The sequence below is a fragment of the Natator depressus genome, chromosome 9 (assembly GCF_965152275.1).
Source record: "Natator depressus isolate rNatDep1 chromosome 9, rNatDep2.hap1, whole genome shotgun sequence".
NCBI lineage: Eukaryota > Metazoa > Chordata > Testudines > Cheloniidae > Natator > Natator depressus.
Window position 1 is genome coordinate 67,701,010 of NC_134242.1, and position 26,180 is coordinate 67,727,189.

At 39.1% G+C, this 26,180-nt stretch overlaps 1 long non-coding RNA gene across 1 annotated transcript in view; it reads left to right on the plus strand.

Moving 5' to 3' along the window:
* Positions 1-902: 902 nt before the first annotated feature.
* LOC141993561 (uncharacterized) overlaps positions 903-26,180 on the plus strand; it is a 103,019-nt gene continuing 77,741 nt past the window's right edge. Inside the window, exons 1-2 of the long non-coding RNA XR_012640888.1 lie at positions 903-1,317; positions 14,891-15,113. This is a non-coding gene — a long non-coding RNA (uncharacterized LOC141993561). The remainder of the gene's footprint in view (positions 1,318-14,890; positions 15,114-26,180) is intronic.

The following is a 26,180-nucleotide window of genomic DNA, read 5'->3' on the forward strand; positions in this document are numbered from 1 at the left end:
GAAAGCACTAATGTTATTCCTTTGCCGTGAGATTTAGGCCATTCTAATATCTGAAGTAGAAGTGTGATTGTCATGTTTTATAGGAATGTGCAAATCTCTCGGGGTTACAGTGTCTGATTCTGCAGAGGCAGGTTAGACACTCTTTTCTACAGCACTGCTTATTCTTCTTCCCCAGCTGATGTTCTCCTTTGTTGTCATCAATTTGAGGACATTTGAATGTTTTCAATTAGAAATGAGTGTGTTGGGTTTGTCATGCTACCCCAAAAGACTTGCATTTAGCGCCTGCCTCCTTACAGATAGGAAAGATAATTCGCAGTACTGGTAATTTACAACCAACATTTTAAATCAACTGTTTGGCACCTGTATGAAAATTCCCAGTCGTCTGGAAAAATTCCCCAAGAAAAGGCTGGGATGGAAAGATACCTTAGGGCAACTGTACTACAGACACAGAACTGTCAACACTCTCCTCACAGGTGCACTTTTTCCCACCTACTCATATAGTGTAAATCAATGCAATACCAATGCTGCACTTGGTTGTAGTGTGGGAAGGCTTCCAGATTTGCACCTAATGTTCATGTAGTAATTACAAACGTAGTGCACGGGCTTTTAGCTAGGAAACTTCAACTCTCCTTATTGTCACACAGTGCCCCAATGTAATACATTGAAAAATGTACCCTTCATATTTCATTTAAGTGGTTATGAGCTGGTTTCAGCCATACAAGTTTTCTGTGTGGCCTTACTTTTCTCTAGCATTTGATTTTCTTTTTCATTTCCAACTATATCTCTTGGCCCTGACTCCTCGCTTATACCTTCTTCACCATAGCAACCTCAACCAGGGAAAATTTCTCTTTGCTCTTTGCATTCATTGACATTAAAAAGTAATCTATTCATGTATGTACCTTTGATACCATGGGAATAAACACAGGAATTATTGCAGAAAAAGAAAAAAAAATGTATAGTGAGAGGCTCGATGTTTTGAATAGTTAAGCAGAAAGATTATATTTCTGATTTTAATTGTATAGTTATCAGTCTTTTCAGTTGTCTCTCTAATCTACCCAACCCCATCAATAAAATCCTTGTTGGGGAGGGTGAATATTGTTGTCTGCATAAAGGATGGAGAGAACATTCAGCCTTTAAGCATTTCTCAAACTCTAAGCAAAACCAAGCTTAACCATGGAAAATGTTTGGACAGCCTTCATCTTGAAATATTCCTCAATTTCGTCTTCTTCTGTACTTCCCAACTCTGACCAGATCTGGAGGCAGAAGCGAAGCAGTACCACACAAAAAGCTATTCTTTCCTAGCCTTGTCAGAAGCAGGTAGGACTGAAAATTTCATAAAAGTCTCTTCTCACAAGATTTGATACAATTTGTTCCCATTTATTCCCCAGCAAACAGAAAGACCTGAGGTAGATTTGAGGAGAGTGTGTTTTTGTTGTTGAGACAGCATGTTGACCTGAAATGAACCCAGATGATGCTCACTATCCTATTGTTGATCCTATTATCTCCTATGTATGGAAAAAACTCACTAGTTCAACTTCACTTTCTTTCAAGGGTATTCAGCTGGCTATAAGTGTCAGTTGTTTTTGTTTGTTTATTTGATTTAGTTTGGGTTTTTTGTTTTTTTTTTAGTTTTTTGTTTTTTTAGTTTTTGGCAAACCCACCCACACAGAATATGCAGGGGCATTATCCCGCTAACCCTGAACATGCTCCTGAACATCAGTGAGGGAGTCCCATAAAACTGAGTCAACCTGCAGGTGACTGGGTCATTTGACTGAAGGGCCCATGTCTCTGCATTGCTTCTCAGGCTCCCTGTGACACAACAGTATGACTCCATGCTGACAATTATGGACCATTCATGACTCTTATATTGCTGTGCTTCACCATATCGGTCAAGCTTGTAAACGCTAAACAACCGCTATGGTTTCTGTAAGCTCAATTGCACTTATTGTTATGGTTCAAGGAACTTACAAGCTCTGTTTGCAAGGCTTCTGGAGTATTCTATGAGAGAGAGAGTAGAAGAACTGTAAAACATGGCTGTGGGAGGAAAGTGGAAGAGGTTCCTACATGATGTTCTTACCTAGAACTCCTGCTCAACAGGATTTTGCCCATAGTAAGGATGTGATTACAAAAGACCTAAAATTGTATACATTAAATGAGTCATGCCTGAATCAAGTTTTAGGGGGGAAAAAAATCTCAGTAAGAGAGACTTTATTATAACTCACCTGAAGTTTCATTGCAAGTAGCTAGTATTATCAGTCTGCATACAAATCTAAAGGACGGGGACAACATTGTGTAGTATTGGAGATACAGAATGACCCCTGGCCTACCCCAGGAGAAGACTGTATTTCAGTGTTTCTGGATAAAGCAATCTCTGTGCATATGGATATAAATTGCTGTAAATATTGTTAATTGTATTAATACTTTTCTACCCCTCTCGTCGCATCTTTTAGTGTTAGTACTATATCTGGACTAAGCATACCTCTATAAATTATGCTAGAATAAAGCATACCGAGTTTAAAAAGTGTGATTTTTTTTAGCCATCATTTTCAGCCCTGTCTGTATAGAAATTTGCCAGTAAATTCCCACCAGATAAGAATCAGGGTTAGGACCCTTGGGAGTTGCATTGCAGATAAGTCTCCTGCTGCCAGGGCCATTTCTTTACCATTGTTTCTATTTGATTTGCTTTTCCACAGTGTAACTAAAATAGTAAAATGGTTCTGGCCACGGGAACATGGTTTACACTGCATCTTCCACCAGTTTCCCTGAAGAGGTGGGAAATTTGTGGTAAACTTCCACAAATTAGAGACAGCCAGAGTTACTTTGTGAACATTATCTCTATGGGGAACAGTTTATTCAAAGCAGTTTCATAAATACCAGAAAGAGAGGCATAGGCTGATCTTTTGTGATAGTTGTGTGTGTCTGAACAGCGGAGAAGGTGTAAACGGGTGCTAAAGAGCAATTGTTAGCATATGTATACCAGCTGATGAGGTGTTAAACAATAGCTCATGCAGAGGTGTCAAAACCCTGACCAAAGAAAATGTTCTAACCATATGAAGCTGCACAGGTGAAATAAAACAAAACAATACTACAAAGGACTTCAGGTACAAATGGCCTGATCAAAACTAGGAAGAAGTCTTTCAAGATGGGTTTGTGTTTATATAGAGATTACACATGTACACAGGCAGAATATAGTGTGTTCATTCTGCAGTTCTTTTAGGAGAAGGTGATTTATAGTCATGACGTTTTTCATGACTTTAGGATATGATGCTAAGTACGGCATAATAGGTGTTGTCCACAAACCAGTGGCATATTTTTGCAATGAATATTTGATTTAATCTTTTCTATTCTTTTGTGACTCATTTACACTATTTCTGTTCTTTGTTTAAAGATAGCAATGGGCTGGAGTTGACTGCAGATTTTAGTGATCCTAGTTAAATCATTGTCATTTTTCTTCTGCTTGTGCTGTACAGCTCTCATTCTCCTGCTGCTTTTATTATGCTTAGGTTATCAGGGTTCTATTAGCTATTGTGTTTTTTTCTTTCATTGCTTCCACCATTTATTCTGTATGTTCTCTTAGTTACTTCACTTAACTGTGGTAATTTCACCTCTACCAGAACATTTCTCCTTTGATTTTTTTATTCCCTATTTCCTGCCCCCAAATATGGCTGTTGACATATTCCTTTTCTAATGCCAATGTATCTTTTTGCATCTCACTCTCCCGTCTATTGTCTTGATTGTAATTCAGGGATTCAATGTGGAACACCAGAACTTGTTATAACACCTGCAGATTCTCTCTATGTCTACACCAGTGGTCCCCAACCTTCTGTGGGAATAGCATTGGGGACCCCTGGTCTATGCTAACTCCAGAGAAAGAAATCTGGTGATAATAAATATGAGATGATCAGAATACCTCTCTTCCATTTGCCATATCCCTTTCTTAGATTTGTCATTTTCAGAATATCTAGAGTATTTTAGTAAGTAACTTACCCAACGAAAACTGCTGTTAATACATTTATAACTAACCTGATCCTGTGAGAGTTTTGGATAAATGGACCCCAATTATTAATTTCAGTGAGCTCTGCATAGGTACAAGGGTACATGCTCTTCGAAGGATTGGGGCCTAAATTTCTAAGAAAATCACCTCTGTTTTTGGAGTATGTCAAAACAACTAAGAGTTGCATTTTGGTGCTTCCCTCCTTTTTGTGCCCTCCCTCTATCACCATTGTCTCAGCTCATGCTTAGTCATCTGATTTGAAACAATTCAAAGGGTTATTTGTGAGTCTCAATAATCTCTAGAATGACATTATCCAGTTTAACCCTGTCTAACCTCACTTGTTCTGTAGAAGAACATTCAGACTAAATTGAGATAGTGATAATAATCAGAATAGTTTCTTGCATCTTGGCAGATTCATTGACACATTGACCTCCCATGATGAATTTCTTGCTACCTTGGTTGTATCTGCAAATTTGGCCTGCTGTCCAAAGAATTAGAAATAGTGACAGCACACTGATTCACCTAGTCCTCTCTACCCCTCAGCTGTGATTGCAAACTTGTGTTACTCATGGTATTTTGGGGCTTTGACCATCCTAGCTGTAAGGGTCTGATTCTATGAGGTGCTGAGTACTTTTATTGATTTTTCCAACATCTGGTGTCAAATGACTAAACAATGGAACTTTCACTACTTTTCCTGTGAAGGATTTCCAGGGAAATCGGCTCCAGTTCAGCAAAACATTTAAGGACATGCGTAATTTAAACCACAAGTGTAATCACATTCCCATATGGCAAAGTATTTAAGCATATGCATAAATCTAATTGAAGCCAAAGGGCCTGTAGTAGATGCGGCAATTTAAGCACTTGTTCCCCAGATCTTACTAGTCACTCTTACAAATCATTGCCATGGAGCTTACCCTGTACTTTAATTAAAAAAATCATTGAAATTCTGAATTCTAATTAGTTTTACTTTGAGTTCCTGGGTTCAAAATGTACCTCAAATCTTGAGAGTATGGAGTTAGCTGTGAATACATAAATTGAACACAAAGAAAATAGTTTCATACTCCTGAACTGAAATTTCCACAAACTCCCTTGAAAGCCGGTTCCAGTGCTTAACTATATTTAGAGTTAGAAAGTTTTCCCTGATATCTAATCTAAATCTCCCTTGCTGGAGATTAAGCCCATTACTTCTTGTCCTACCTTCAGTGGACATTGGAGAACAATTGATCATCGTCCTCTTTTTGACAGCCCTTACCATATTTGAAGACTAAACATGACCAGTTTGTTTAAGCTTTCCTCATAGGTTGGGTTTTATAAACTCTTTTCACTTTTGTTGCTCTCCTTTGTACTCTCTCCAATTTGTTCAGATTTTTTTTGAAGTGTGGCACCCAGAACTGGCCACAGTACTTCAGCTGAGGCCTGACTACCTCCAGACAATTCCTGTGTCTTACACATGACACTCCTGTTAATACACTCCAGAATGATTTTAGCCTTTTCTTGCAACTGCATTGTTTTGTTGACTCATATTCCATTATAATCTTTGGATCCTTTTCAGCAGTATTACTGCCTAGCCAGTTGTTTCCCATTATTAATTGTGCATTTGATTTTTCTTTCCTAAGTGTAATACTTTGCTCTTGTCTTAATTGAATTTCATCTTGTTCATTTCAGACCAATTCTCCAATTTGTCAAGGTTGTTTTGAATTCTAATCCTGTTCTCCAAAGTGCTTGAAACCCCTCCCACCTTGGTATCATGTGTAAATTTTTATAAACATACTCTCCGTTCCATTAACCAAGTCATGAACAAAAATATTGAAGCCAAGACAGACCTCTGTGGGACCCCTAGTTTGACAGTAAACCACTGATAACTATTCTTGGAGTATGGTCTTTCAACAATTTTTGCACCCACCTTCTGGTATTTTCACCTAGACCACAGTTACCTAAAAAGTGTGGTAGCAGTTAAAAAGACAATTATTCAAAGATTAGGTGAATTGGCAAGACAGGAAGCCTTGATTCTCAGCTAATATAGTGCTAGGCTTTATTTTCACCTCTGCCAAATATCTGCTGTTTAAAGATTGGGCAAGTCACTTATGTCAGTGTTTTCAGATGCAGCCCATCATTTTTTTGGTACCCAGTCTGAAACATCTTGGGCATGATTTTTCAGAAGTGCCAATCATGCAAAAATCTGAGTGAAAAAAATGATGACTATCCCTATGAAAATCAGCTGCCGGGTGTCTCAGGGCGCATGAGAACAAAAATTGGGACATCCTCAAAATATATTTTTTTGGAAATCTGTCTGTTGACATATGGTGCCTCTGTCTGTAAAACGAGAAGGATTGTCAACTTTTATGAAATAAGTGCTTTGAGACTTAAAGGATGAAAAATGCTAAGCAGAAATTTTGGTGCTCGTCACTGTTATTTTTAAATAGAAATTGTGAGTCCGCATCAATTCTTGAAATTAGATTAATTTATTGAGCATATATCGTAACCTACAGGTTTTATTTAAAGAGATGAGATGACAATGAATGATATTGTAAGCAGGATTGGTCCAATCCTCAGCCGGCATACTTTGGAGTAGTTTCATTAACTTCAGTGCAGCTATGCCAGTTTATACCAGCTGAGCTTCTAGACCATTACAGTTAATTTTTTCTGACCTCTGAGACTGATGCATGCTGTATTAGTTCTTATGGGAAATGGATTCTCATGGGTTGAAGAAACTCAATTTCATGTACAACAAGTTTTCATTACTTTTGCATTATAAAATAATTGTTTCCTTTTGGATCTCAAAGCTCTTCGCAGGCACCCACTAATTAGATTTCACAAAACGCTTGTAAGGTGGGTAAATACTGCTGTATTACAGAGGGGTTGTGTGGTTTGGCTGACTCTGTACATTTACACTAATAGCAGCATGTAGAGTACAGATAGTGCATGCCCAGCTATCACAGGTAGAAATAGCAATGTAGATGGTGAAGCGCAGGTTAGAGACTAGAGCACCCCACATGCCTGAATCCTGGTGTATATTCTACAAAGGCCTTCTAAGTGCCCAAGCAGTGCCTCCCCTGTCACTGTTATTTTGAGCACTATGGTGTCCTGCTGCCTCGCCACTGCCAGAGCCTTTCCCCACTGCAAGGAATAGCTGCAGCAGCAAGGAGGCAGAGGGGATAGGCTACAGCAGCTCCCCGCTGCTGGAGCCTGTTACTGCATTGTGTAGCTGTACACACTGTGCTCTACACAGTTCTATACGTACAGACATAGCTGACAAATATAAGTGTAGTTTGACTTCTATATTTGCGGGGAGCAGCTCCTGTCAGGTCAATGGGGCTGCTCCTGGGGGAGGGGGCAAACTATATGCACGCCTGAGGCTTGCAATTTTTTGGGGGGGGGTAGGGAGGCATTGCCCCCCCAACTATGCCTATGCAGACAGGTCACATGGATGATAGCCAGAAAAGGAACCCAGAAGTTCTACTTTAGACTTGTTGTTCTAACTGCTAAATGCTGCTTTTTCTGGGATTAGATTTTACCCTGAAACTTTGAATTTTGGTTGCTTCTAAGAGCAGCTGCAAAGCTATAAAGCCTGGGATCGTTAAAAAGTAACACACTGTTGTCATTTTGTCTAGACTGTTAATAAGGGGCATGAATACAGATCAGGGTCAACATAATTTCAGCATGTTTTTTTCAAAAATGTTACTGGAGAAACCAGTTACAGGGATTATTTGTAAGTAGTGGTTTCAAAGGACATGATGCGGTTGGCTTTTTGAAAAGGAGTGAAAATGTACCAGATGGCTTCCATTAATGTCCACTCAGCTGAAGCATTATCATTGCTCCATTAGGTAGTGAAACATGAGGAAAGTACAAATCTTCCTTGTTCCAACTTGTTGTAACTATTAGTACAGTAAGTCGTGCTTTATTCTGGATCTCAACTAAAGACTCAAAGGTTGATAAAATGGCTGAATTTGGTGACTTTCCTACTGGCAGTGCACATTGTTTGCAAATTCAAGCAAGTTTATACTTGAACCAGAGGTTCATTACTAGATAACTGCAGTAGCAGCAGTTAAGGGAAATGCTTTTTGCACAGAATGTTCTAACACGGTATGGAAAATTTTTAGCCCCCAAGTTACGAGAGAAAGTTTGCATGTTCCCCTTCCACGTACTCATAAAGAAAGGGAGGGTGGTCATAACCCCCAGAAACTGGTCTGACACCCTGCTTCTCGAGAGAAGAAACAGTGTAGCAGAACTTCTTGTCACTGTACTCAAAACTTTTCCTATCATTATATTCACCAATGGCAGGTCTTTTTATTGCTGCACATATAAACATAAAGAAATTTCATCTTCACAATAAAGTTCATTTTCACTAGTTTGCCAGTTGTCTTTGAGGTGTAAGGCAAACTTCCCAGCACATGTAATTGACTAATTTTTAAAATCTGGTATGAGGCAGTTGAGTCTTCATAGCTTAATTACAGTGTCAGCAGGTTGCCAGTTAATTAAATGAATTTCTTTTATGCAGTCTCCAGCTGTATTTAATTAGACTGCGTGTTTCTAGTTGAGGAGAGATGGGTATTGTCTTCTGAATGTCTAGATGAAGCTTCTTCTTCATCATCTTCTTCTTTTACTGTTTTCTGTACTTTGCTTCCTGTTGAGAAGTTTGCTCTTCTTAGAAATTCTGAAGTCTCTACATCAGTACTAATAATATACAATATGTGTGTGTGTGTATATGAGAAAGTCTTTCAGAGGTTAAGTCTGTAAGCACTGAGGTTAATAGCTTCCTTTCTAATATAACAGATAAACTGGAAACTTCAGTAGATTATTGTCATTTTGGTTGGTAATTCAGTTGCTATGAAAGTTGATCAGGCAAAGAAAAATAATTCTATCAACTGAAAGACAAGTTTGCACAGTCACAAGTTGGAAGCTGGTACAAAAGTAGTACTGCAGATGTAAGGTTCTGTATATGACCATATATAGGACCATATTTAAATTACAGAAGAAAGAGCCAAATCTTAGTCTCATTAGACCAATAAAAAGACTTTAGTTAACTGAATGTGTCCAGAATTTGGCCCTAGAAGTAGTCTTTGGAGCATGAATTAGCCTGCTGTAAAGGATATTATAAAATTTGCGTGAAAGGATAAGACAGATTTTTAGATCTGAATTGATGAAACTTTTAGTATTTCTGCATAGATCATACTTGGTTTTTCAATTACTTGGAGCATATCTACTTTTTTATTAAATACATTGTGGTAGAAAACAAACAAACCTCATGATCCCTTTGGAAGAGAAAATTACTCTCAACCAAGATTAGGGCAGTTTCCTTTTCCTTTCCCTGGAGTTTCCTCTTTATCTTGCTATCTAATCTAAATGAAAATGCAGGAGCAAGGATGAAGTTGCAGGATGGCAATTGGGCACAGGTTTCAATGTATTAAGCAGATGGGCACAGAATTCATACATACAGATAGATAAGTGGATTACACAATGCAAGTTTTAATACTTTATCCCCTCCCAGTAAATAGCATGGCTAAACACTATTCCTTTGTGCTTTAGCGTACGATACACTCAAAACTAATTTTTGGACTAGAAATAGCAAAACATTACTGAAGCAGTGTCAAAGAGGGAATCTGAGGCTAAAAATGCGGTAACAATATACATATAAGAAGACAGTTTTAGAAACCTCAACTTTTACTTAGGCTAAGTGAATGTCTCATCTGTGACTTGGATGGGGGAGAGGGTGTTGAGGAGCAGCTAGTCTGCAAATAGTTAAATATATTGAATGATGCATTGGTGTGTGAGAGAAGGCAATCAGATTTATGTATGTTAATATCCTATTTAAACGGCATAGGAATAGTTGTAAATTACAGTCTGCAATAGGTCTGGCTGCCAATCGGTAATATTTTGTATTTAAACTACTACCATTTAACTGTAGTACCTGCCTTTACATTTATTTTGCATTAGCTTCAGACTAAGCCAACAAATGATCCTACAAAAGGTCCTTGGCATCTTATCTAGCCATCAAAGGCAGGAGCAGTTATAAGCTGCAGTATATTAATGTTGCACATTGTAATGAGCTCTATCAGCTCATCTTAGGGTTACTTTGGTGTCTCTAGACAGGTGTGCTAATCAAATGGCTGTTATTGCAGATATTAAATTAATGCTTGCATTGTCAAATGTAAATTGCCATTCCCTGCTATTTTCAGGACTAGGATATATTGTAATTGGACCAGTTAACTAGAAAATTCACTGAAAAAAAGGTTTGTTAAAAATTTCAAACAATGATGGTAAAACATTAATCTTAATTCTAATAACAGCACATGCATTGATACTCATCCACAGCTCTGCCATATTATTTGTTACCTTCTTTTTTTTTCAAAAAGAGGACTAAATAGTGACTTAAAGGGAAGAGTGTATCTTAAAACCTCCAAGTATACTCCCATTCAAGTGCTGCCACCACCAGTCTGCCATTATTTTAAAAACTGGTCTTCCCAGAAGACAGTGATGCTCTAAAGCAATCCCTATATGGAGTCAGTAGTTGGAGATACAATGTCAGTGTGTTTCAGATGGGGAGTGTGTAAGGTGTATTATAAAAACACTTTCAGGAGGCATCCAGTACCATGCATACAATACTGATCTCTCTTCAGTTTCAAACTCTTTGTGATCCCAGGTAAGCTGGTGGGCCTCCACTGACTATAACTGAGTTGATCCTGCTCAGTCCAGCAGTTCATTTGTCTCACTGCTGCTGAGCCATTTTAATAGAGTGTTGTGCTGTTCAGGTATCCCATAAATCCATGATGCTGTTCAGATTCAAACTTTAAAAGGGGTGGTTTTAGGCCATGTTGCTGGTAACAATGAAATAATAATTTGGCCGGAATGTTATCCTTAATCTTGAACTTTTCCCTTGTTAATCTTGAACTTGAAGGCAATGTTCAAAATATCATATATATATATGGATGTTTATATTATTCTTAAGAAATTTAGTTAAATATTTTTAGTCCGAAGATGGAGACTAATATAAAAAAACACTTCTAAAATTATAAAGATTTTTCAATAAATATTTAGAGTGGTGTTTGTTCGTTTCCCTACACTGTTTGTAATAGTTCAGTACTGCAGTCCCTTTGCTGGGTCTCGAGCAGAAATCCACTGAGTACCACCAGCTGGCTGGCTGGCTGGCTGCTGTTTCATTCTGATGCAGCAACCAAAGTTCCATGAAGCCGACATGTATTTTGCCTGCATAAAGGCTGTGGTATTTGAGTTCCTAGTAGTTTGTCATAAGATGATATTTAGGGCCCTAAGCCTGCAATAATCTTTGTGAGCCAATACAGAATCTCAGCAGGGCTGATGTTTGAGGTTGCGAAAGAAAATTCACCTTTGTAAAATGGATAAAAATCAGTGAAAATAAATAAATATAGGTTTCAGAGTAACAGCCGTGTTAGTCTGTATTCACAAAAAGAAAAGGAGTACTTGTGGCACCTTAGAGACTAACCAATTTATTTGAACATAAGCTTTCGTGAGCTACAGCTGTAATAAATAAAATGCTCAAATAAATTGGTTAGTAAATAAATATAGTTCAGCTTCTATTGCCAAGTGCAGAATAAAAATGCGAGTCCCTTGAAATTCTTTCCAGATGGTCACGGTTTTCCCCTGCTCATCTGAGTGTTGTACTTTGATTGTCCTACATGCAGTAGTAAAATATAAATATGTAGGGGTCCAGGAGTGCATCATTTGTCTGTTGTAAAGAAACCAGCTGGAACAAAGTGGGCCACTGAGCCCATTGAACCTAGGGACATGTTAAGAATGCACTCACAGAGATTATTTATCAAGAAGACACTAGGTGTTTGCTCTAAACAGTGAGCTATTTCACCAGATAGACCTATAGATACAGCAGCTAATAGTCTTCCTATGAAATACTGTTCACAAGCTTGGTCATATAGCAATTTATATAGAAACTGTGTAAAGCTCAGCTACTTTCTGGTAATAACACTTTTGCAACAAAGTGAACCATCGGGTATAATAGGGTCCCTTTGTCAACACCAGTGATTGAGAAGGGAGCATAATTGGGCAATTTTGTTTTCTTTAGTTTGATATTATCTACATTTCTTTTTAGAATATTTTTGGATATGTGTGATGCAACAATCCAGAATCACGTCAATTCTATTTTTTTCTTCCCAGTGTGTATTGTCATAATTGATGTATGAGATTAGATTTCTTTATTCTTTCCCATAGTTCCGACATCTGTTGTACTTGATTATCTTCCCTTTTTGTCTTCATCATTCGAGTTGGAGTCAAATATATTCCGAATGTAACTTTGAACTAGTTTTTGCCTTTGGTCTTGTGGAGACTATGCAATTTTGTGAGACAAACTAAAAACAAACCAAAAATGAAAACTGACAATAGGATGGAAGTAATGCTGAATGTTTGAGAATACAGATGAAGAAAGTTTTCTTTTGGAAATGGAATAAAAGTCTTTTGAAGAGCTAGTAAAATCTCAGCAGTTGGATTAAACTGGCACTCTGTGTCTGTGTGTGTATATGTGAATGTATTTGTTTATGAACACTCAAAATATTGGTGGTATTTCAGAGTCAGCTAGTAAAGACCTGGCCCCTGCCTCAAAGATATTTATAAGTAGTGGTGATATCCATGGGATAAACCACATTTATCATGGTGGACCCTTTATCATCTTACCTGTATTTTTTCCCACAAATCCTTCCATGCCGACGACTACTTCTAATATTCCAAGTGCTTGAGCACCTTCAAACCTTAAAAATGCACACAAAAAAGCTCTGTCAAATAACTGTTTCCTTCCTTTCTTCCTCCCAAAATATGGAATTTCTCCCCCAAAACTACATTGACATGAGGCTCAAGATGCCTCATTTTGTCCCAGAACTGTCATCGGTGTATTGTCCAATTGGTAATCAGTTGCAATATGTTGGAGCTAGAAAAAGAGTTGTATCCTGTTTAAAAAGCCTGGAAGCCCACTCACCAGTGGAATTCCCTGTTTGTTCAGCAAAGCTTGTTTGGTCACCTTCAGGACATGTTGCAATGATAATATTTTGTTCAGGTCTTTATTTGTGAATGGTAGACTGAGTAAATAGAATTTTATCTATGGACTGGAGTTTTCCTTTTTGGTTGTCTTTTTTTAAACATAGTTTTTATTTCCTGCAGATAGTCATGGACACATCTTTAACAAATAAAAACCCTGTAATGAAGTTATTATGGTTTTTCACAGGACAGATTATTACACTGACAATTTTTACATGGAAATTGGGGGAGTGAGAGGTTTGCTTATATGAGAAAATAGACAATATATGTCTTAATATCATTTTTTCTTTTCAATATGGGAGGAAAAGTACACACATTTTAAAACCACGTAAATGCTTTGGGGTAAGATAAATCTGACTTGGCATCAAAGCAAGGAAATGCTTGGAAAGAACAATGTAGGAGACAAATTCAAAGAAATTTTTACTGTTTTCTTTGTTTTGACAAGTAGTCCTATTGCCAATAAATTAGTCTTTCAGGCAGATGGGATCATTGTGTTTATTTAGTCTGACCTCCTGTATATCATAGGCCATAGGTCAGCATTTCTCAAGCTGGGGTCTGTGGACACCTGGGGGCCCGCTGATCAACTCCTCCCCCTCCCTCCCTGCCTCTCAGTGCCTGCTGCTGAAGCAAGTCCAGCAGCTCAGCAGGCTTCCTACCTGCCCTGGCTCCGTGCTGCTTCCAGAAGCAGGTGGCACATCCCTGTAGCCCCTGGGGGGTGCAAGGACTCGCCACATTCTTCCTCCGTCCCAAGCTCCAACTCTGGAGCTCCCATTGGCCGGGAACTGCAGCCAATTGGAGCTGTGGGGGCTGTGCTTGCGGGCAGGGGAAGCATGTGGAGACCCTCTGGGTCCCCCGCCTAGGAGCCATTGTCAGAGGGAGGTGCCAGTCGCTTTCAGGAAACACCTGAGGTACGTGCCAGCCGGAGCCAACACCCCTCACTCCCTCCCACACCCCAACCCCTTACCCAAGCCCACAGCCTGCACCCCACACCCCACTCCCTTCTAGAGCCCTCACCCCTTCCCACACCCCAACCCCCTGCCCCAGCTGAGAGCCTGCACCCAAACTCCCTCCCTGAGCCTGCACCCCAATCCTCTGCCTCAGTCCAGAGCCTGCACTCCACACCCAAACTCCCTTCCTGAGCCCTCACCTCCTCCCACACCCCAACCTCCTGCTCCAGCCTGCTGAAAGAGAGTGAGGGTGGGGGAGAGTGAGCGACAGAGAGGGAGATGGATTGAGTGGGGGAGGGGCAGGTGTGTAGCTGTGGGGAAGGGGATGGGGAAAGGGCTGAGCAGGGAGGGACTTGGGGGTCCTCAAAATTTTTTAAATCAAAATGGGGGTCATGGGGTTGCTAAAGTTTGAGAACTGCTGCCATAGGTAGAGCCCCGAGCAGATACAAAATTTGTGTCCACATCCAATCAGTGATCCACAAAAATAGTCCACAGATATCTGCAGATTTGCAGGGCTCTAGCCATAGGACTTCCCTGAATTAATTCCTGTTTGAACCAGAGGATACCTTTTGGAAAAACCTCCAATCTTGATCTTTAAAATTTCCAGTGATGGAAAATTCACTTGGTAAGCTCTTCCAATGATTAATTAAGGTCACTCTTAAACACGTGCACCTTATTTCTAGGCTGACTTTGTCTAGGTTCAACTTCCAGCCATTGAATCTTGTTATACCTTTGTCAGGATTGAAGAACCCTCTGTTATCGAATGTCTGTACCCCATGTAGGTACTTATTTACTGTAATCGTTACCTCTTAACCTTTTTTTTTTGTTAAGCTAAATAGATTTTGTATCATAAGACATGTTTTATAAATCTTTAATTGGACTCAGCTCTCTTCTGAACCCTCTCTAATTTACCAACATCCTTCTTGAATTGCAGGCACCACAGATGGATACAATATTGCAGTAGTAGTCACACAAATGCAAAATGCAGAAGGAATACAACCTTTCTACTTGATATTCTTCTGTTCATACATGCAAGGATCACATTAGTTCTTTTGCCCAGATTGTCAGACTGGGAATTCATGTTCAGCTGATTATCCAGCACAACACCCAAGTCCTTTTCAGAGTTGCTGCTTTCGAGGAAAGAGGTCCCCCATCCTGTAAGTATTGTGTATACTCTTTGTACGTAGATGTGTTACTTCACACTTGGCTGTACTAGAATGCATATTGGTTGCTTGCACCTTGTTTATGAGCCATCAAGCTCACTCTATCAGTGACCTGTCCTTTTCATTATTTACCACTGCCCCAAGCTTTTTGTCATCTGCAGACTATATCAGTAATAATTTTGTTTTGTTCTGGGTCATGGATAACAGCAAAGGGTCAAGAACTGATCCCTGAGAGTGCATCTACACTGCAATTTTAGACACCCAAGGCTGGCCCACATCAGGTGGCTCAGGCTTGGGCTGCAATGCTGTTTAATTGCAATGTAGATATTTGGGCTCAGGGACCCTGCCAAAGCTGATTCCCCAGTCTGGAAGTTCGAGTGCAGAAGGTGGGGGCCTGAAAAGATTCTAAAAATTAATACTGGCCACTCCAGGCTGGTATTAAACTCCCAAAGTTCTCTCTGACCTTGGATGGGTAGATGCTGCCACCACCCAACTGCAAAAAAACCCCCAAAACCCAACCCCTTTTTGAGAACCCAGGGAGGAGCACTTGGGAATTCCTTCCTGTGAGGTACCCTCAAGCCTTTTCACGCCCCCACCCCACCCCCCCGGAAAGAGCTGAGAAAGAAAACAAAGAAAATCAGCTGTTGCCACCAGCTAATTAAACAACATATGCACAAAACTCTTAGGGACACAAAAATCCAATTATGTTCTTAAAAAAGGTAAGTTTTATTAAAAACAAAAAGAAAGAAAATACACCTGGAATTTAGGCTTTTTGCTAGATCTTAAAATGAAAACAATTACAAAGATTAAGCATCAAGCTATCTTAAAGGTTACAAGCAAAACAAAAGCACCTGGAGTTAGCACAGAGGAGTCCACGAGCCAATAAGAAATAATCCTAATCACATCTTCCACACATTTTTTGATCTACTTACCTATCTGGGTTTCCAAATAAGCAATTTCTAGGTATGATTCTGATGATTTTCATCCTTGGCCTTCAGCTTCTCAAAGCATAACTGCTGCCCTGTTCCCCTCTTCCCCAGAGAACAACAACAGACAACAAAAGGGGAGTCTTGTTTCAATTTTAAAAAGTTCTAGCCTTCCCATTCGCTCTTCTGGCCAAGTGCCTACTCACTTCCCTTTACCTATGCATGCAGGCAGACTTTTTAACCCTTTACAGGTAAAGTAAGTAGAGAACGCCTACCAATAGGAATTCTATAGCTAACTGGCAGGCTGGGTGTCCACAAAAGGGACCTACCCCCCAACACACACATTTATCACAGACCCCATAATGGGGGAGGAGGATCCCAGAGCTCAGGCTCCAGCCCAAGCCTCAAGATGTATACCGTAATTAAACAATCTTGTAGCCTGATTCATCTGACATGGGCCAGTCATAGGTATTTAATTGCATAGACCTACCTGAGGGACCCTACAAGAACACAGTTGCTCGATGATGGTTCCCCATTTACAATTACATTTTGAGACCTATCAGCCAGTTGTTAATCCATTTAATATGTACTTTTTTTAACAAGACCAAATTCTTGCGGTGATCAAATAAACACCTGAGGAGCAAGAAAGAAGAAATAGAGAAAATGGACCTATGTTATGCTTGTTCTTCAAACAGAATGAAAAGCAATAGTGAATATCCAGCCAGTTACTGGACAGATTATTCCATATAGCCCACTTTCTCTTGAAGTCTTACTTGCTCTTTTGGTTAACATTACAGGAAATCAGCTTACATCTGGCTAAACTCATCTACCAAAGAGCTGTTATCCATGTAAGTAGTCTCACTGAATTCAATGGGACTTCTCACATGGGGATAGTTAAGCACACATGTACATATTTGCAGAATTGCGGCCTGAATTATCCTCAGTGCCCAGGGTGGAATAGTGGAGCTTGCAGTTTCATAATGGTAATCTATTTTCAGGATTATTCTTAGGATCCAATCCATGCACACAATGGAAATGTTGCCCTTTTTCACAAAAGGAGAGAATACTTTCTAAACAGCCATTTGATCAGTCAATGGTGGCAAAATAGGAAATGCTGATGAAACTCCGACCAAAACATTTCCCCCTCCTTCCTTCTTGTCTGTAGTGAAGGTAAGTATGCCATGATCAGCGGCTGCCAGTATGACAGCGTTATCATTTACCTAATTTCCCATGCGTGGAAGTGGACATCTTCCAGCAGAAATAGAATAAAAGGCCAGGCTCAAAAGAACACAGTTCACATAGCTTTTACCTTCTCTTCTCTCATTCATCTTTTCTGATACTGAATATGATGTTCAGACAGCTGTTAAATCTCTGATTCTTCTCTGTGACCTCTTTCAAGTGTAAAGAGAAACAGAAATGCTCAGTTTGACATCTCTCAATGGATCAAGTAGAGTAATGGGCAGCATTTACCTTTTTTGATCCTGAAATTCAAAAATAAATTTTCTAATAACTTGTAGGCAATGAAATTATTGTACTCCATAATGACCCAATTGTCCTCAAATGCCCAGAGAGCCACAACATAAATATAAAAGGAGATCCTGAAGAAGATGCAGGCAGAGGGCTCTGATGCATCTTCCAGTGACAATTGTCATCTTTCCAAATGCCCAGGTTCTTTAATACCATCTACTTATTTCTTGTGCACCCCTTTCCACACACTGTGAACATCAAGGGAATTCCCATGTTGTCACGGTGTATATCTTCAATGTGTGTATCATACATGGTCAGCCAGGCTCTGTCTAGATTGTGGTTTGGAGGTGCATTTATGATCTTTGAGCAAAATATGTAACTAATCAACATATCTGCTTGGCACTGCATAAGGTGCACAAAAATGTGACTATTTTTGATGAGTCAATCTGAATCCCATGTTATCCAAGCAGATGACTGCTGTAAGCCCAGTTTCTGTTAAGTTTTCTTGTCAAATGATCAAAATTTTTGTTCTTGGGTCATCCAAAGAGTAGTTATTTTATGGTTGATGAAGTTTGAAAACCATTTTATTAATTATTGGTCTAAATTTTCCACATCTTTGTGTGGCATCCGAGAGCATCTATGAATTTTGAAGAGGTTAGAACAGTAATTCACCTGCATTATAATTTTTACATCATTGCTTGCTAATCAGAACACTCATATCTTAACATATGTTTTAAAAAGAACCTAGAGTTAATTTTCTGAATAGAACTGGTTGGAACACTTTCAATTAAATAAAATTTTGTCAAAATATGTTTTTTGGTTGAAGCCACAACACTTTGGAGAGACTAATCTGTTTCAGCGAAGTGGGCTTTTTTGTGTGGGGGCAGGGTGGAGAGTTGTTTTGTTGATTTTTGTTTTGTTTGTTTTTAAGAGATGGGAGAGAAAACAAGGGTAGAGGGAGAAGGAGAGATCACACTCTATAGCCTGTTGGTTAGGGCATTGTCTGGGAAGTTGAAGATTCATTTCAAGTCCCTGCTTTTCTGGATTCAAATTGGTCTGAGATGAGAAACTTTGCTCCGAATCAGGTGGTGTAAGGACTTGAACCGAGGTCTTCCATATCCCTGGCTGGTGCCCTCACCACCAGATGAAAGGAAGGTGTACGCACAGCCCCTGTTTTCCCAAACACATTCCAACAGTTTTATTTTTGTTCCAATGTGGAATGAAAACAAAGGTGAAACTTCCAAAGTTTCTATGAAATGGCCATGCTTTATATGGCACCTATATAAGTGGCCTGATTTTCAAGAGTGCCCAGCTATTCCTAGCAATTCATTTGAGCCATAGAGTTTACAACACCATGCATACGAATAAATGCATAAATTGAGGTTGGGAGTGGAGAGAACATACCATCACTCTGACCTACAGAGTCCATGGAAATCAGGAAAGTAAATGTTACATTCAGCTGTTAATATCCTGTAATAGACTTGTTGTTATCTCCAGATAAATGACCCTCATTAGCAATTATTCAATGTAAAGAGAAACAGCAATTTTAAATCTTTTCACAGACTGATTAATTGGATTACTTATATTTATCACAATCTCACATATTCAGTAAACATTCAATTAATGTAAACTGAGCTAATCAAAGGATGACATTTCTGTTAAATACAATTATAGGGTAAAGAGAGTGTTGCAATCTGAGGAGCAGAAGTGTCAAATTCCAACGTTGAGTTGTATACTATAATATGTTATAGTATACAACTTGTTCCAAACTTAGGCTCACAGTCACTGCATAGTGATGATAGGGTAACTATTCAAGCTTGTTGAAAATTGAAGAACAATTACATTTAAACATCGGAATTTTGGAGTTGTTTCATTATCGCAAGGTTTGAAATGAAACTTTTTTTTAACTTTTCTGCAAAATGTTTTATGAAAAAATTCTGATTCTTGTTTTCTCTCCTATTGACCTTAAAATTGGTGATGGCTAGGATTTTTTTTCATTTGCTCCATTTTTATAACTATTCCAGCAAAAGGAAAAATGAAACTCTGTAACTGCCACTCTAACTTCCCCAAACTTCCTGTACGTGGAAAAATAAGAGCAGCTAAGTTAGAGTTTCCTTCTATTTATGTGAAACCTTTTGAAGTTTTGTGTCTGTTTATCTTGTGGAAGTTTTGGCTTTTTTTACTGAATAAGTTACTTAGAACATTTTTCAATATTCAGCCAACTCTAATTGTGAACAAATCAATATTTTGTGGATAATTCACAAACATAAAAACAGAACTACATTTGCTGCCTAAATTACTAGCAATTAATTAAACCAGTTCTATTTATGGATTTCAGTATAAAGCTACAAATTCCGAAAAGTGTGTTTAAAAAAACACTTAAAATTAAAGAGTGTTGAGACAACTTAAAAGAAAACATGGTTATCCTCCTGTTGCTGAGTGGAGGGAGACATTTTCTGCAAAACCATCATTTCGGAGCTCACAGATACTGCAGTAGGACAATGCTGCTCTGCAACATTAGGCAAATCCCTTTATTCTTTTTGACTCAGTTTCTCCATCAGTAAAGTGTGGGTAGTAATCCTCAAAAATGGTGTTGCAATGATCTGTTCTTCAGTATACTAAATGGAATATAAAGTCCTGAAATTTCATGGGAATATATCATAATGTACATACCCTAATAGCTCTTTCCTGAATCTATATTCTATGGGTCAAATTCAGTCCTGGCATAAATACCCAAAACTCCCATTGTATCCTTCCAACCTTTCTTAGGCTGTGATGTGATATTGTATGTACATTTTTTAGCATAAGTCTGTACTGCAATCTCAGGATGCATTTGCTGCTTGAGTAAGCCTAATGGTTTGTTCACAAAATGGTGCTCTGAGATTTTCTTTTTCATGTCTCTCCATTAGCTTCCTGTGATGATTTGTTAGTGAACTACTTGTAAGAAGGCCAGAATTTTTTAAAACATAAAACAATATGCCATTGTTCAGCTAATAAATAGAACAGCATTTCAAAAGGTCTCCAGAGCAAGTCAGTGGATTTTCTCACAATGAATAAATTCACAAATAACCATTATCCTCTCTTCAACCATATTCTACCTATAAGGGCAAGGCGTTTCATTTAATTTTGTTTAGGCACTAATAAGAAAACATCTTGGACTTCAATTTTCTAAGTCAAATACATGACACTTTTCTAAATCATCACAGTCCTATCATGCTTATCTGTCTCACAATCTTGGAGAACTGCATAACTGAAGAATGCTGTGACCAGGGCACGTGGTTTATGTAGAGAGCTGATTGGCACAAATATTTTTTTGCACCTGGAATCAGGATAGAGAGGAAAGGAGCTGGCAGTAGGAAGGCACAAACATAGGAAAAATGTAGACAAGACTTGAAAGCATTTGCTTGGTTCAAGAAATCCAAATTTCCTGGGTTTTGGATTAACCGCAAAACATATGACTGCTATTTCACTTTATAGCTGATTTTAATTATTTGTTTTGGAGCAACTGCATGTTAAATTTGATAATTTTACTTTGTTTATAGCTGACAAAGAGTAATGAGCTTGGATTATTCTTTCCAAGAAACTATACATTTTTTGTGTTTGGAAGTGTTTTGCTATTAATGCATCTGCCAAGCTTACCTTGGGAGTGCATCAAAATCTCACTTTTTTGAGGGAAATGTTTGGCTGTTCAATCACTTTTATGCCATAAAGGCTCCAGCTCCATTATAACACTATCTAAGGGACAAAATGGAATAGTTGATGCAGTGAAAATGTGGGGTTTCCTCTATGTGGGAATCGCATGAAAGTATAAACCCCCATCAAGAGACAGTTGGATAAACACCTTGAATCAAATTTTGCATGTCATCCAAGCAGCCTTCAGGTGGGGGAAAATATCTGAGAAATGTAGAGCAACGTTCAGATTGCTTTGCAGAAGGAGATAGAGAGGGAGAGCAGTCCAGGCACTAATTGGCATCATATTAAACTGGATGTTATCACTTCTTTCAACGTGCAGTGGTAATGAAATACTTTTATGGGAACAAGTGTACCTGTGCTGGCAAGATATATTGTCAACAACCCAGAAGGTCACAGTATTCTTGTTACTGCTGAGTTGTGGCATTATTTTAATTGGGCTTTGCCCACTGATCTGAATGCTTAATTTGCAGAAGAGATGCCTAAGAGCATGTGACTTTGATATCAAAACATAAAAACCTCCCTACACCACAGGATTAAAACTGGGGTTAATACCAATGTATAGCATCCCTTATACTGGCTCACTGTACAAACTCAATGGGCCACTTGACATTGAATATTTCCAGCCAATAATTCTTATTATGTTTAAAGTACGTGGAGAAATTAAAAGTGTGTGAGGTAGGAGAACTGGGTCATTGAGCAAAATGAAATAAAAGGATATAAATCAAGCGTTAAGAAGGTGAGTTATTTGTGCTTGATTTCTGGTTCTATTACACTAATGTCTTAATCTCCACTCCTAAATAAAGCATTTGGGTAGTCTGAAAATAGTCACACTAGCACAAAAGGTATTTGACATGATTTTGGGCATAATTTTTGGAAACAGAATGAGAATGGTTAATTAACATGTATCCTCCTTTATAACCAGCTCATTTTGTGTGTGAGAGAGCCTTTTTTACCTCCTCTCCAACACCCTCACAACCCTCTGTCTGAAACTGAAGTTTCTACCAGCAACTCTTTTTCTACATATTTTTACATCCGGTCTAAAGACTGCTTTACCAAGAACTAGACCAGCTATACTGGGTGGTAACAATGGATCAGAGTCTTTACATGTAACACCTGCTGCAAATTGTTTTACAATAATGATATATCTAACCAATTAATCAAGTAGAATTAATAATTAGGTGTTTGACAGAATATCTTGTGTATTTCTTTTTCTCAGGTTGGCAATCAGCAATAAAACCACATTGCTTACATGGCTCAGTAACTTTTACCCCTCCACACCGGCCATATTTCAGAACATGAAGTGTTATAAATTTCACGGTTCTCTCAATTCAGCTTTACAATGATTTGAGAAAGAAGGTAGAGTGGTTTTGAAATGTTGTACAGATGTCAAAAAGAAAAACTTGACAAGCCCTTGATTAGATACCACCTGGTGGAAGATAGAAAAGAGGAGGACAACAACTGACATAAGAAAATAATTGAGAAAGATGTCACTGGTATGGAAACAGACTATAACTGAGCAAGAAACTTGCCATTAGGTATCCTGATGTGGAAAGAATGGATTGCTCACGTCAAAAGGCATGAGAGCATCTAATAAAAAAAAAATCAACTTTGAGAGTCCAGGGAGAGTCCTCTAATAATGGTAGTAGCCAACAGCTTTCTTTGTTGAGAAAGTTAAAGGTACAACAGAAGGGCAAAAGATAAATTCTGCTTGCTGTGAAATATACTTTCAAGCTAAATCTTAACCAAATGATCAGGTTCACAATGGAAGAGCCTGCCCCGAGAGAGAGATTAGTTAGAGTCATCAAGATCAAAAGTTACAAAAATGCTCTAATATATACAAAAAACCCTCTCTTTTACTCTTCTTTTTTACACAAAAATAAGTTTGAAAAGTTTTCTTCACCTGAAGAAAAGGGAAAGGCTGGTTCAAGAACAATTATAAGGAAATAATTCAGGGTCTAAAGAAAATCCTTAGTTGTGAGGAAATAGAGAAGAGTTAAAATTTTTGCCTGAGAATCATTGATTTCTATCGGCAATTGATGAGTCTGAAAGGGATTAGAAAGGGCAATATCATAAGGAAACTCCCCACCTGGAGCAACGTCCTGCAGCATGCCATGGCATGACAGACACACCTGCCTCAGTTCCCCTTCATAGTCCCCTGAAATAGACTTTAAATGCTTGCCAAGTATAAATAGCCCTTGTGGGGTTAACTCATTGCAAAATTCATGTGCACTGAAATCATGGCCAAATCCCTGCACTCCATCAATGATCAGCCCCAGCATCCTTCACCACACTTCCTCCCCAGCCATCTGTGACTTTCCAGGGAGGGCCTGAAGAGAGATTTCTGCTATCTGCAGAGACCTCCTCCTGTCTTCTGTCTCCCAGGTAGTTCTCACTTGCCCTATTCCTGACTGATTCTCAGACTGTCACTGAGTTGAGTTACTAGGTCACATTCCTCAGGCCTAGCTGCCTTCTTTTAAGCCCAATTGGGAATCCGCTAATGAGGCACAGGTGCGATGGCCCCTTTTATCTCTAAAAAGGCCACTGCCATCCTCTGACAAGAAATTACAAAGATTATTCTCTATCAAGAATAAGTGGGGAATGTAAGTTGTAGGACCCGATAACCAGCCTTGGACCAACTATCAATCATGCTCCATTCAGTTTGTAGCTCCTGCCACAGAGCTCTGTTTGTTCCTCAATGGAAAGAAATATTTAACAATAACAAAAAAGCAACAGTGCAGTTCGCAGCTGAGATTGTTGGGCTCTCTGTTGCACCTTCCCCAGTTTATGGGGATCCACAGGGCCTGCTTGCCCTCTTATAGCCTTCTGGTGGAGCCATCGGAGAGTGTGCTCCCAGCCTCCTCCTGGTCGCAGGCTCCTGCCTGGACCTGGGACGCTCATGTATATGTCTCCTAGCTGGGAATCATCATACCCAATCACTTGATGTTGTTGAGCTGGGTTGGCTGATTCAAAGCACCTGCCTTCCAGGCTTTTCTGCAGAACAGGACTGATTGCTCCCTGACCCTTAAAGGGGCAGTCTGCTCTGGTAGGGGGAACTTCCAGTCACTCCATCTTATAATAGACAATAAACATAACAAGAGTACCATAGAAATGATGATGGCAACTGACAAAGTTTCACACCCTTCCTTTCCTCTTCCTCCTGCCATGACTATTCTGCAAGTGGAGCAGTTGCCAACATTATGGGGCCATGCCTTAGCTGAGCCGGATTTGGGTTGGATTTGCCCTGTGGGGATATGCCCCAGTTGGAGCTGGGCTTAGACTGTGTACACTTCCAAGCATGACCAGCATGACAGATGTTAGTATTACCCCCTCTTAAGGAAGTGTGTTGGTTTTTTACATTTAGTTTCCTTCAGATGCCAGCATGTTCATTCTCAACCCCAACAGAACTTGATAGTAAGTGTAATGATTTTGCAGCCAGAGGCACACTGCCATTTTGGCTCAGATCCAATGGTTTGGGAAGCAGACACTTCATGAATGATGGCCGTGTTTCTGCTAAATCAACTGTTTAAATTATGCTGCATTTGTAAATCATTCTTTGAAATGTTATTTTTTTCCCAAGCAGTCTTCTCATTAGCATTTGTAGCCTGGTACTTTACAAGGCATTACAATTCAGAAATTAAAGAGATAGGTGAACAAAGGAATAAGAAGCCTGTTATCTTATGATTGCTGGTCCAGACCAAGTTAGCAAAACAACTTACTATTTTGCAGTACCCTAATGTGATTTTATCCAATAGACTGTTGTCTTCTAGTTCACTCTCCTGTAATGTGCCATATTTTTTGCTTCTGTCTGACTGGGAATCCTGCTACTTGGCCACACCTGTTGGGTATGTCAGCACGCATTTAAAGAGCATGAATGGAGACGGTTTTGGTAATCTTAATGGCCACTGGGAACGGTGAGTGTGGTCCTGCATAGAGATTAAAAGTAATGGTCATGGAATAGTTCATTGCAACTTTGCTTTGTAATTTTTTGTTAGTAGCAATTACTGAATTTTGTTTTCAGATTTCTCTTGTCTCCTCCTGCTTTCTCCTGTTATGAAGTAAAACTCACCAGAATGTGAGTGGCTGGGTGGATTTTTCAGGTCCTAAGTAAAACTACACTGGTCTCATTTCACTTCCTAAGAGTTGGTGGGCTTGGGACTTGTCTGAAAACTTGAAATTAGAGACCTTTTTTTTAATAGTTTGTTCCATTAAACTGCTGTTCCATAAAGGCAGTAAAAGAAGAGTAGATGGGCTTACGGAAGATAAACAGAACTTTGTTAAGGAATAACTGTGTAAATAATGAATTCACAACTAATGTAATATAACAGATTTCCTCTTTGATATTACATCTATGTTCTCTTGAGCTAGGATCTTAAGCCTTGAAAGAGCTTGTCTATATGGCACTGGCAAAGTCCACTCGACAGGTGTAATTTTGAGTTAATGCTACATTACATGCACTAGGGACCTTTTAGAGCACACCTAGGGGTCACATGGGGTAGTTAGAGTGCAGAATGTTAGTGCGCTTTACAATGACACTTGCCTGTCACGCTTTGCCATGCCAAAAAGCACCTGGGATGAAGCCCTTTAAAGAAATATCGAAGTTCTTTAGGAAGATCCAGTAGGTAGCATTTTGACACAATGGGTGAAATCCTTTCTCCGTGCAAGTCAATAGCAGAACTCCCATTGACTTCTATAGGGCCAGGATTTCACCCAATGTTTCTGCATGGTGCTGGTGGGTCATTTTACTGAGCTGGAGATGGTGGGGGTGCTCTTTTTTTTTTATGAGACACAAAACCCAGGACCTGACAACGTGTGAGCATCAACTATCTTGTGTCGAGTTTTACAAGTTCCCTGTGTCTCCTGCATGTCAGCATTTTTCAGTTAATGAATTAAATACAAATAATGGTGGTGCTATCATTGTGAAAGGGGAAAAAATCCTCTGCAAATTGTTTTAAGATAAAAACCCAAGTGCTATATA